The 13179-nt window shown below is 37.7% G+C and overlaps 1 pseudogene; it reads right to left on the bottom strand.

The window, feature by feature from the left end:
* Positions 1 to 1065: 1065 nt before the first annotated feature.
* LOC149235170 (RING-H2 finger protein ATL78 pseudogene) lies at positions 1066 to 1994 on the bottom strand (annotated as a pseudogene).
* Positions 1995 to 13179: the final 11185 nt, after the last annotated feature.

Below are 13179 nucleotides of genomic sequence, written 5' to 3' on the forward strand. Positions count from 1 at the left end.
GGAGCAGATTGTTGTGGTCTTCACACGCAGAGAGTGGCAATCTTCAAGCTCTGGCTACACGCAGCAACTGCTCCATGCTTCTCACGCAGCCAACACGTAGAGGGGACACCGCGCAGAGGGTTTGGATTTTCTGCAACTGCTGCACACTTCTCACCCAACCAACACGCAGAGACAATACGCGACAGAGCTGGCAAATCTTCCACGCAAGCAGCACACTCACGCAGGTGGCCTCACGCTAGTTTGGCAGCGTCCTCTCACGATTTTCCACTCAGATTGCCCCCTTTATCTCTATACGCAGGCTTTGTCCTTCACACAGAGCCTCCTCAATGCAGACGCTGGCTCTTCAACAGCCTCTCCTCACAGAAAAACCTTCACGCAGCACCAAACACACGCTCTGATACCACTTGTTGGTGAAATAGAAGAAAAATAGGAAAGAATTACACACATTCAGTTATATATTGACCAAGAAAACACCATAACTAACTGGAAACCAAACACACAAATAGACACAGGATTTACGTGGTAAATCCTCGACAATGTGTCAAGGAAACATCCACGGGGCAAGGGATTGGAATTTATTAAATCAACAATGATTCTCCTCACTTACATTTCATGGGCATTCACTAGTTTTATATCATCGACCTTCGTTACATAACAATTCGGTATAAAACTGACTAATTACATTTTACCCAAAATTACTAATTCGTTCTCAAACTAACACCATGCCATTTGTTATATCAAATTAATGATTGAGTTATTTAAGCTTTGTGAACATGCCTTCACAAATTTTGCCTATTATTCACCTCTTTGAAGAGAGACCAGGGAACACTCAGTTCAAATCATGGATCCTAACCGATTATATGTAACAACGATTTCCCTCAAATGAGACGTTACAATCTACTATGCCATTTAAACTTTCGGTATTAATTCATACCTGATTTTCTTAATTCCTCCGAATACATGTAAGTTATTTAACCAAAGGTTAAAATATTTTGATCGTGCTAATCTGGAGAGTTGTTTTAAGCAAATGGTCTGAAATAAATTTAAGATAGTTAGAGATAGAGCTAAACATCAACAAATTCATCGTGTTTATGTATTCATCCCTCTGTACAAAGATATTCTTCCTGATCATAGCATACTGATACAGAAGGTTAGGTGTAGTCACAGAAAGAAACATATCGCAGCTTTACTCGGGATAAAATGCCGTCTCCAAAAAATTTCATTAATGCTCCATTCGCTTCCATATAATTCATCTGTGTAAAAGACATTTCTATCGCTTAACACCACACTCTAAGTCGATTATTTCGCTAGTCTCCTGAGATTCTCCGGGTTGACGAATCGGAACTTCACGAACGTTGTGTTTGGCGGGCTGAATGCGGCCTGCCACATTTATACAGCCAGGAAGAAGACAGTGCCTACAAACAGGGCAGGAAGAGTGAGAACGAAGCCATTTGTCGACACATTCCATGTGGAAGCCATGGTTGCAGCTCGGCAACACTCGCACACCTTCACCTTCAACGAATTCTGCCAAGCAAATAGCGCACTCCGTTGCAAGCTGTGGCATTGATTTGCCATAGATGATGGAGGGAAGAGCTTCTATGGATTTATCCTTCATTCCAGTATTAGCCCGTCTGGTGGCCATATGATCGTGGCATGACCTCCAAATCTTATCCCATGGAATGATTGAAGCCAACCCCATGAGAGATATGACAGTGCAGAGCAACGCAAGAAGAATGAGTACCGTGCTTTCACTCATATGAGTACTAATGGCCGATTTAGGAGGTAGCGTATCGGTGGAAACCTCTAAAACCATTGTTCCCTAACTAATCCTAAAATGCCCAAATCGCGCAGAGTCTCTTGTGGAATGTAGCATAAAAGACTTGCCAGACAAAAATTTCACACAAGGCTTATTTTTTCGCTCTCACTGAAAACCAATCTCACAATTACAGTACAGTGGTCAGGACATACTCGGCGATTGCCTGTTTCTGCGTAAAGGAAGCTCTTTAAAGATGCTGGTTCTAGTCTCCTAGATTGAATAGTGAAAAAGCATAATAGAATAAACAAAGAATTTTGAAGAATCCGATTAGATACGCCAGCCTAGCTGATCGATATCACTTTGTCAGTGGGACAATAAAGAATTATGTATCTAATCTGTGTACCTGTCCAAGTCGAGCAAAGCCAGGTATACCTAATTTCTTATCGTTTTCCAAGTTGTTCCGTATGAAAAACTGCAAAAAACAAAACGAGTTTGAGGGCGGAAAATACAGATACCAAAATTATAAATTATTCGGAAAGGGGCCGACAGTAAGCTAGGTCATCTTTGACATGATCGGCCGCTCTGTGGATATGATCTTCGTCATGTATAATGCATTATACAATCAACAACGATCCTATCTGCTGTCTGGCCATCCTGGAGATCTCGAATTTTGTTCGGCTTATAAAATTATAAAGGAGTTCCACCATTTGGATACACTCATTTTCATTTAAACAGTTGAAAATGGTACGCAATGGTACGCATTCCTACCAAACTATGTGTTGAAAAGGATTTAAAATTGCGAAATCGACTCTTCTCAAATATCATTATCGGATGAAAGATGCATCGAAAACTCGTTAAATAAATAAATATCGAAAACCATGGGCGTAATCGGTATCGAAAACCATGGCATACATTAAATAAATAGTACTTTCTTTTATAAGTGAATGAAGATTTTCTTGTTGAAAACTTTTTATGCAAAATGTGTAAAAAAGTTAGTTGTTGGGGTGAACATTCCATTCAAACAAGTGCTAAGGAGCTTTTAAATAGTGAACAATACAAGTAGCTCGTTACATGAAAATTAATAGCTAGTTTAAGTAAATAGGGATATAAATGTCTCAATTTTTTTTGAATTTTATGATTACTATATCTGTGACTTATAATTTGGTTTTTAATGTAAATGATAAATTGATTTGTGAATAAATTTACGCACAATATATGTTCCTCCCATTGTTTTTTGCTGGCTTGGAATTAAAATATTACTCAGTTATCACATACTTTGATAATCGGTGGTGGTTTGTATCAACATTCTCTTTAAGAAGAGTTTTGAAGGGTCTACATATTTGACCAATGTAGTCTACATATTTGACCAATGTAGTACCTTTCCCAAGAACAAGCAATCTCACAGACTGTGAACCTAACATATGATCATATTTGCTTTTCTTTCAGTTGCACAAAGTATTTTATTAAGAGATTTGAGAGGTTTGACTACAATTTTAATATTTCTTTTGGGTAGAACATTAAAAATGAAATCATTGATTTTTTTTTATAACGGTGCATCACTTGGAGTTTTCAGCCATCTGAAGGGTTTTTTTTAAGAGTGTGGATTTTTGAATAAGATTTTTAAAATATATTCACAAATTAGAGGTTGATATTTATTTGCCAAGTAGTTATGCTATTTTTTTTAATTAAATTGAGTAGTTGCAAAAATATCATATGGCATATGAAATGAATTATAGTCTTTTGAGATTGTGATATTGATAAGTCTTTGTATTAAGATATAGAATTCTAATAAAAGTTATGTACTCCGTAGTATAATGGGAGTGAATCCCATAGTTAAGAATATTGCTACATATATATATATGTTAATTTATATATTAATTTTTTTATAACTAGCTCAACTATAGAAATTAAGTGGATGGTAAATGACCTCAATCTAGTAAGTATCAAAACACTTCATTATATAACTGAAGTTGCCAAAATTATAAAAATCATAAAAAATAACCAAGTTATATATTTATTTAAAATTATTATTATTATTATTAATAAAAATGTTAATAAATAGTTTAAATATTTATATGTCTTGAAAAAGCATGTAGTAAGATTCTTAATTGTAAATATTCACCCAACTTTATCATGGAGATTCATCTATAAATAAGTTTTGTTACAATACAATGGGCCAATATCATGGATTATCAATACCACATGCCAAAAGAAACACAATTTATTCATATGAAACTTGTTTATATGTTTTTTTCATTAATAAATTTAATTAAAAGGAAAAAGAGACATAACTACATTCGAAATAAATATAAGCCTTTCATTTGTATATACTACTAAGAATATTCTATGGACGTTAAGTCCGTTCTATCCACCTAAAAGTTATCGCTATGTTGGAATATGTAATTCCTACTTATCTGAGTTGTGATTCTTTCTATCTAGAGGTGGTTGTTACTATTTTGTTTCCTAGTTTTGTGTGTGGATGAGATATTCTCTCAACGAACAGATTGTGTGTCCAAGATAGTTTTCCTATCTTGAGACAACATTTCATATATTTATTTGTAACATTATTTGATTAATGGAATATAGATTTTCCTTATGGAAATTTAACATGGTATCAGAGCCCCTGAGGGCCTGGCCCGTCCTAGGCTGAGCAAAATAAATGATTTTATGAATGTTTGTTTGTCTGTCTATCATTCTATCAGTGTTGAATTTGATGGAGACTGAGTCCATGTAGCGACAATATGAGGGAAATAAATGGTTTTATGAATGTTTGTTTGTCTGTCTATCATTCTATCAGCGTTGAATCTAATGGAGACTGAGTCCATGTAGTGAAAAAATGGCGTTGACGTGATTAGACAGAAACATCATCATTGCAAAGTAGGTGCGCCACCAACAAGCAACATACTCGCTCAAATAGTGAGTAATCAGAGCAGTTAAAGGGTTATCAGATCAAGACACATATATGATTTCTTTAGAAGAGCTCAAGAGCATTTCTCAGAGTTTGAATTCAGATGGATTTTCCCCTTCTTGTCGTGTCTCTATGACACTGACTCGTAGCAGAAGAGCACCATGAGAAAATAATGCGTAAAGCTATTTGCCATGATGGCTGATTCCCACAGTGAGTAGTTGTCACCCCACCTGTCAAGAATGGTGGGAAATGTTGTCTGTCGCCTGAAGGACCCCAATTCCAATGTTCGCGATGCCTACGCTGGTGCAATTGGCATAAAGGATCACAAACTCTAATTAGTCAATTTCTCTGTTTGTGAAGCCTTTCGGGGCAGCCGAAGTCAGTCGGCATTGGGTTTTTCAGTAGTTTCAAGTCAGTGTCAAGTGTCGGCTTACCCGTGCGTCCAGGAGCGTCTTTGACATGATGTCGACAGCAAATATTACAGACTCAGATCACGTCTTGGTTGCTTAATTCAGCCGTGGTTCTAATCTAAAAACAAATTGGGATGTCAAATTTGTGATACGTCATTATTCAGCAGTGTCCAATTAACAAAGAATAGCTATTTGTGTTGTGTATTTTTGTTGACTCATCACATGAGGGGCTCGTTGTTTAGAGCCATTGTCAGCTGCAGACCTGAGGTGGAGGTGTTGTTCCAGTTTGTTTCGCGTTGGAGCTGAGGGTTTCTATAATTCCAAGGCTTTTGGATACATTTTATCATATTCAATCTTCTTGTGTCTCTTCATGTGCACTTTGGATATGCTGCAGGAAATCTGATATCAATCCTTTCAACACGACATTTATTTCTCGGTGTTGTTGGTTTTGCATCGGACAACGAAAAAATGGATCTTGGGATTCATTTCTCGTTTCAGATCGAATTTCGATCTCAACCACATGAATGTCGAAACCCAAAGAGGCGATCCCCTGGATGTGTGTAGTTTCGAAAGCACAAACGTTTCTCTTGGTGGTGATAAATGTGACAGAGAACCTATGGTTGGCTACTAAAATTCTTGTGAGATGTTGAATCTGATACACTTTTGTCTATTTGCAAGCCTATTCCCATAGCTAGGGGTATTCTGCCGGAGAAATTTACAGAAAATACGAAGATGGTAATTTCTTCTTTTGTGTTCATGCTGATGCCTAACTATGCATGTGGAAGACAAAAGAAGAACATAAGCATATTTATACATTTCATTAGTTAATGTATCCCAATGCTCCCCCGGCATAATGGCATGCAAAATAGAATTATTTTCCCATTGTTTAAATTTTATTTTTCTAGAAAGTGTTGTGTCGGTGATGTAATATTGGTTAAAATAATATAGTGGCATTTAGTTTGGCTAACTATTGTCACACATTTGTGTCTCTGTTGGAATTGGTCATTCCAACAATAGAGAAATTTATTTGCAAGAATGATTAACAACGAGATATGCTGAAGACATGACAGTGAAGATGGGATCAGAGGATAGTGGTTGGAGCTGCATCAAAGATTAAAAGATGATGGACAATCTAGTTTGTGTGTGAGTTTGTGGAATAGACTCATGATGATGGTGTATTGTGTCACATACATTTATTAGTAAGCAAGTCTAGGATGTTTTGTAGTGGTCCTTGTAAAATATGTACCTGGTAACTCCATGAGATGGAGTGTGAAATGTAAGCCTCATGAGGCATGTGTATCCCCATAAAGTTCGTGGTAATCTTAAAACCACTTTGTAATTGTAGATTTGTGCTCAGTCGGAAACCACTGTGTTGTGTTAGTTTGTGGTAAGACAGAAACCATGTGTAAGAGGGAAGTGGACAGGGATTCGTATAAACATGGTTTAGGGTCAACCGCCAAAACCCTTGGCATGGTTGAGGGTGAGCGAAGAAAACCCTGGGCCTAGTTGAGTTCAGTCTTTGGCGGGCCTTAGTGGCTGGAGTGCCCTAGTGGCAGGTTTGTATCCCAGAGTGGCTAGAGTGCCCTAGTGAAAAGTTTGTGGCCTAAAGTGGCTCAAGTGCCTTAGTGGAAGATTTCTGGCCGAGAGTGGTTGGAGAGCCTTAGTGGCTGTGTTGAGCTTTCATGGCTAAGTAGAGCCTTCATGGATGAGTTGAGCTATGGTGGCTAAGAGCCCTTGGTGGCATGGTTGAGGGTGATCCGATAAAACCTGGAGCATGGTTACAGGTAATCCGATAAAACCGATGATGATGACATTGGAGGGGGATTTGCAGGTACAGGTACATTTATGTAGTTAGAATGGTTGACAGAACCATGTATGCAAAGGGCATCCTAGTACACTAGCGGTTGCAGCGGTTGTCACCCATGCATTCCAGTGGATGGTTTCTACTTTATATGGACATCAACATATTCTTTTCTTATGTTTGACCACAATTGGAATTTGAAGATTGATATTGAGACATGTACTTATTAAGCAGGTGTGTTCAAATATGTAATTCCTATTTGTGTCAGTTGTGATTCTTTCTATCTAGAGGAGTTTGTTCCTATTTTGTTTCCTAGATTTGTGTGTGGTTGAGATATTCTCTCAACCAACAAATTGTGTGTTCAAGATAGTTTCTCTATCTTGAGACAACACTTCACATATTTATTTGTAACATTATTTTATTAATGCAAATATTGATTTCCTTATGGAAATTTAACACGATAATCAAATTAAAATTCTAAATAATATATTCCAAAATAGACATGCCTATATGTATAATTAAGAGTAACAATAATAACTTAAAATAAAGTTTTTTGATGATTATTATGTCGTAAGGCATTCCCTCTGAGAAGGACAACCCTCTCCGCTAGCTGTCATCACTTTGCATCTTTAGATTATATGTTAGACGATTGGGAGATTATCAACCCTTGGATGAGAAGAAGGGAGTTTGAAAGAAGGGTTTGGAAACCCATGCCACAACAATTTTTTTTCTTTTTGTCTCATCATTGGTCTCACTTGAGCTCTGTCACTGTGGTTTGAATCCTCTTTCCAGGTAAGAATCAAGATTTCTTTTTGAATTTTGTATTGTATCTTAGGCATTTGTTGCAGAGTGATATTAATTATTTGCTTTAGGTTGTCCACGTAACGTTTTAGAGGGTTGCAACCGCCTTTGATTCCAAGGCACATGTAACGATTTGGGGTGACTCATATTGTAAGTTCTATATATAATTTATCCTTCATTAGGATCCTTTCTAACCCTATACTTTCATAATTTTTCAGGTTCATTGTTTAATCGGTGACCACATTGAAAACTTGAAAAATTTGCCAACAAAGAGCACCGAATTTTGTAATACGCATAACTCAGAGTTGAAGGAAATGGCTTAGGCATTTCTCCATGATTTCTATATGATTTAGGGTTACAATGTCTAGCAAGGGTTCCTCATTTCTATCACTCTAGTCTTCATGATGTATGTAGAGCATGACGCCATTAAATTGATAGTTTTGTGTTCTTGGAGAAACAAAAGCTACTTGGTTACTCTAAGGACTAGCTTGATTTTAATATTGGAATGTTACCACACTTGGATGAGAGGAGCCAATTTAAAAGAAAAATATGGCAACTTACGAAAACTTATTGATAGTTACAACAAGTGGCATGCACTAGATCCACAAAAATATACGTGCTACCCACTTCTTCCAATACCCTATGATCGAGCTTTGACTAGAGGGAAAGTAATTTTGGTTGTCACTTTAGCAGTATTATATGTTGAAGTTTACCCATCACTATTAAGCTTTATTTTTCCTTTTTGAAAATAGTCCACACATTGAAGATCTTACCTAGAAGATGGATTATACGATCTGTTTTGTCATAAGAATCTTTGATAGGGTATCTTAAACATGAATTTTAACCGAAGAAATGTTTACTGGATAAACCCTTCAAAAAGGGCTAATCTAAGTATACCATGCCTAACATAAGCATTTAAAAAATATGTTTAATTGTACTCCTGAATATCAATACGAAACCTTAATTTTACATCAAAAGAAAATCCTCATATAAATTGTTCCTAAGTGTGCTTATATCATTAGGGAACTTGAGCAAATGTTTAATATGGAATGAAGTTCTCACAAAGGTGTCAAATTCTATCGATTATGTCCACTAACACTTTCCAGAATAGGAAAAGAGTACCACAAAGAATTAGAGGTTGGATGAATGGGGGCATGTACAATCCCATGATGATAGATGTAAGTTCTTAGAGAGGATTGGCTTCATTTTAATATTGGAATGTCACTGCACTTTGAGAGGAGTCAAGCAGATAGAAAAAGATGGAAATTTATTGCTAGTAATAGCCAATGGAATGCACTAAATCTACATAAATATAGGTAGTAGGTGCTTCTTCCAATACCCTATGTTTGAGCTCTAACTAGAGGGAAAGTTATTTTGGGCACTACATAAACAGTGTTGCAAGGAAAGCTTTATGTCATTGGTTGTGCCCCATTTTGTAAAGTAGAAATAAGGCACTTCCTAGAACTTATTGTAATTTTATTAAAACATTTATGAAAGCTCCTCATTTTGGTTGCCTTATAGGAGTAATTGACAACAAAATATATGTTTGAAACAATCGCATGTTGAGTTGCAATATATGGGAGTGTTGTAGCGACTACAACCACACTCCAAAATTTTTCCTTAGCTTCATTTTGGAGCCTTCCTTCCATCCCTTCATAGTAGCATGTCTTGCTTCATCAAGTACACAAGCTTCAGTGATTTTCTTGTAGAAAGGTAGCTCGTCTATCAGAGCTTGATGCATTCCCCTCACAGGTTGTTTCTCTGGACTTAGTCCAGTTGCAAGCTGAGCATCTCCCTCAAGAAATTGCGCAATTTTGGAGGGCAACCAACCTTCCCTCCAGAAATTGTGCAATTCAGTCTGGCAGCCTGTTAGGCTATAGATTTGCACAATTATGCCAGTTAACCATCATCCAGAAAAATTGCACAATTCCTCCTAGCAGGGCTGCTTAACCTAGGAATTGTGTAATCCTAGGAAGCAATCAGTTGCTCTGTCCATAAATTGTGTAAATATCGTGGGCATTCAGCCCATCTCCCTTCGATAAATGTGCATTTTCTCCCAGTATTTGAGCAGGATCTTGCGCATACATTTAGTTTGACCCTTTCCACTCGGGACCAAGGAAACTTAACTTGCATGCATGGGCTGATTTTTTCTAGAATAGAAAAAGAAACATGCAAAAATGCATCCCATGATTTTAGGGAGCAATTTTTAGAAGCTGGAGGTTACATGCAAAGATTGTTTTAGAATATTTCCTCCAAGTGTCACTTTTTCCTAGATCTGTGGCATGCATGTAATGAGCCTAAACTTATTTATTCGATGCATCAGAGCTCATTCTTTCACATCGATCTTGGAGCTCTAACACCTCACATCACATATAGGACTTTTCAACACATCTGGCTCAACTATTCATGGGTAAGTGGTCTCAATCTGCCTTTTTCAACATTTCTATCAGTTTTTGTGTTTTCGCTTGTGTGAGTGTTGTTTTATTGATTTCTTTGAATGCTTGTTGTCGTTTACATGCATACTAGCTTGTACTAGCAATGTTTTAGTTTTCGTTACCATCTCACTGCTGTCGCATGCATGAAACTGTTTTATATGAACGGTCGTCAATTCGGTGACTCGCCTCACCCACGTGCATGTTTTTCTCTTTTCTGAATCTTTCATTCAATTTTTGCATGCATGATCAATCACTTCTTCTTACACTCATTATTGCCATGCATTCACTTTCACATTTTCTTTCATTTTCCCATCAGCAAGTCTGGGCAGCCTTGGCCTAGACTCTTCTTCACCAAGATAGCATTGCGTAATCCTGAGAGAAGAGACTCTGCCTTCCTCTCTAGAAATGCGCATTTCTACACAATAGCTATTTCGTATGCCTGATTTGCACAATCCTGAGGGACAGTGACTGCTAGCCCAAAAAATTGCGCAATGCAGTCACTGAGCCTTCAACCATTGCTAGCTGAAAGTTTGGCCTCCCAGATAGCCTAGACAACCTTTTGCATAGTTGTGGAAGCTAGTCACTCAGCCTCCCAAAAGAAATTGTGCAATATACACCTATCAATCCCAAGGTATGTGTTATCTCATTCCTCCAATTTGCTTTGGTTTTTTATGATAGATTTCTTGCCATGCATGTCGCTTTGTCTCCAGATCTAGTGGGTGTTCATCCGCCTCTTAGTAGTACAAGATCAATGGCCTCCAGGAGAGTAGGATCAAAGGAAACTAACGGAAGTGTAACTGGAGAAGTAGTTGAGCGAGTGTCCACAAGTCTACCAATCTATGAAGATACCAAGCTGATTTTAGACAAGGACATCAAATTGAAATGGAAAGAGGTCAATGATGCATTTGCAAGCACTTTTGGGGAAAACCTAGAAGATTTCCAAGTATATGTGAACATTCACAAGTCTGGCTTGTACCGGATTGCATAGAGATACCCTGTGTTCCAATGCGAGGACATAATACACTGGATTGTCTCGCACACTGATCCCAAGACGATAACCTTGAGAAATTTCAGCGGGACGAAGATTTCAACCTTTTGGGAATTAGATTATGATGAGATGTATCAGATGTTGGAGCCTGTGACTATCATGGAGACTCCCTTCAGCGTACTTAGCAGCAGTGCCAACTCCAGAGAAATATTGAAGAACTACGTTCAGGATGACACTCAACCATATCTACAAGAGGAAGATACTCCTGAAGGCATATCAATACTTGGTGATCTTTGCATGTTGACTATATGGCCAAGAAAGCATAGAAACCTTCCCACAGAGTTGGGTGATCGCGCTGGACCAACTAGCCAGAGAAGGAAATCCATGTAACTGGTCCAACATGTTGGGTCATTAGTTGAAGGAATGGGTAGCAAGGGCTTGACAGTAGCCTGAAGGTATGCAAGAAGAAATATACATGTTCGTCTAAATCTTGGATGGAATCTATGCCTGACATGAGTTCCCAGGCTTGAAGTGGGCATGGTCACCAGTGGAGACTATTGTGAACACTTATTGTAAGTTGTTGTTTGAATGTAGCTTCAGAGGAGTTATCACACGACTATCTGATCATTTTGTCACCCCAGTTTGCAAGCTGATATTCGAACAGGATCCACCGTGGATGTCGAAGGGAGGGAAAATTTTAGAGGCTAATATTCGCAGGTGCGTGAATTTTCTATACTCTTTCTAAAAAAAAGGATTTGGTAATTTTCATTTTTTTCTAAAAATGATTAGCCCAAATTTTATAGTATGAAATTATTTTACGCAAAAAATGGCCAAAAATGTGTATAGAAGCTACAAAAAATTATTAGAAATTTGAATATTTTTACACAAATATTTCCAAACATTTTATAGATTGCATATTATGGACTGGTGGGATTCACCAAGGTTTCTAAACCTTAAGATAAATTTCCATCCTTCAAATTTTTCCTGGTCAAAGACAACAATGGAGGCACTGATCGCTATAGCTAATTGGTATGCCTCACTGTCTGGCACCTTCATACGAATGTACACTGCGGAGAAGCCTTTGCATGTTCTACCAAAGTTTTCCTTGGACTTGCTCATCATGTAGGAAGTAGCATATTACATCTATGCAGGATTGATAGCTAGGCTGCACGGAAAGAAGAAGGAACCTTCACCCGCCCTTCTGCTGTGCATTGGGTATATGAGATCTAAAGTTTCAAGCATGTGGATGTCGAAGCAGAGTAGATAAGGAAGTATATATTCGACCTCCGAAGTTAAAATCCATATGACCCACATTGTCTTGTGAAAAATCACTTAACAAGAGTACAATTCAACTCGATCCACAGGGAATTTCATTAGGCGGTGGACGATCCATGGAGATATTGCTACAGTTTCTCCAAACCCAATGAATAGGCCAGTTTCACCATGTAGTGGTTAGCGAAGCAATGTGAAGTAGCATTAGAGAGCACCAGAAGCAGCAATAGCACTAGAGGTGAACATACCTGTGTGCGACAAGGGCAGGACAAAGATTTTCTATTAGGTCCCTATAATACTAGTGATTACCCCATTACTATTGTAGTTGTATACCTTACTAATATTGTTGTTCCCCTATTGTCCCCATATTGTTATTACTGTGCCCCATAGAATCCCTCTATTGTTATTTTTGTGGCCTTATATTATTATTGTTAGGTCAGCTGGGTTATATTGTGACTCCTTAGACTCCTATATATAGAAAGGAGGTTTTTCCATTTGAAGTATCCAAGAATTGTTCATTTGTGTAATGTAAAGGAGGTTTCCCCCTCAAAGAGGCTGAATTCTAAGGCGTTCAACTATCTTTTCTTTCTTTTTGTGAGCTGGTTTCATAACATTTGCTATCAGAGCTTTGGATTCTAGGGTTTCGCTGCTCTAAATAGGGAATCGTGGAATTTTTTCTATAACTTATTTTCCATGATGTTTCAGAAGCTAAAAAAAAGATACCATTTGAGACGAAATCGCATTGAACCTCGGGTCCAAATTTTAGAGCTTTTTGCACTATATTTGCGGAGATATGATCTGAGGAAGT

The sequence above is a fragment of the Pinus tabuliformis genome, chromosome 8, assembly GCF_031772625.1.
Source record: "Pinus tabuliformis cultivar Carrire ecotype Pingquan chromosome 8, CPIR1, whole genome shotgun sequence".
Lineage (NCBI taxonomy): Eukaryota > Viridiplantae > Streptophyta > Pinopsida > Pinales > Pinaceae > Pinus > Pinus tabuliformis.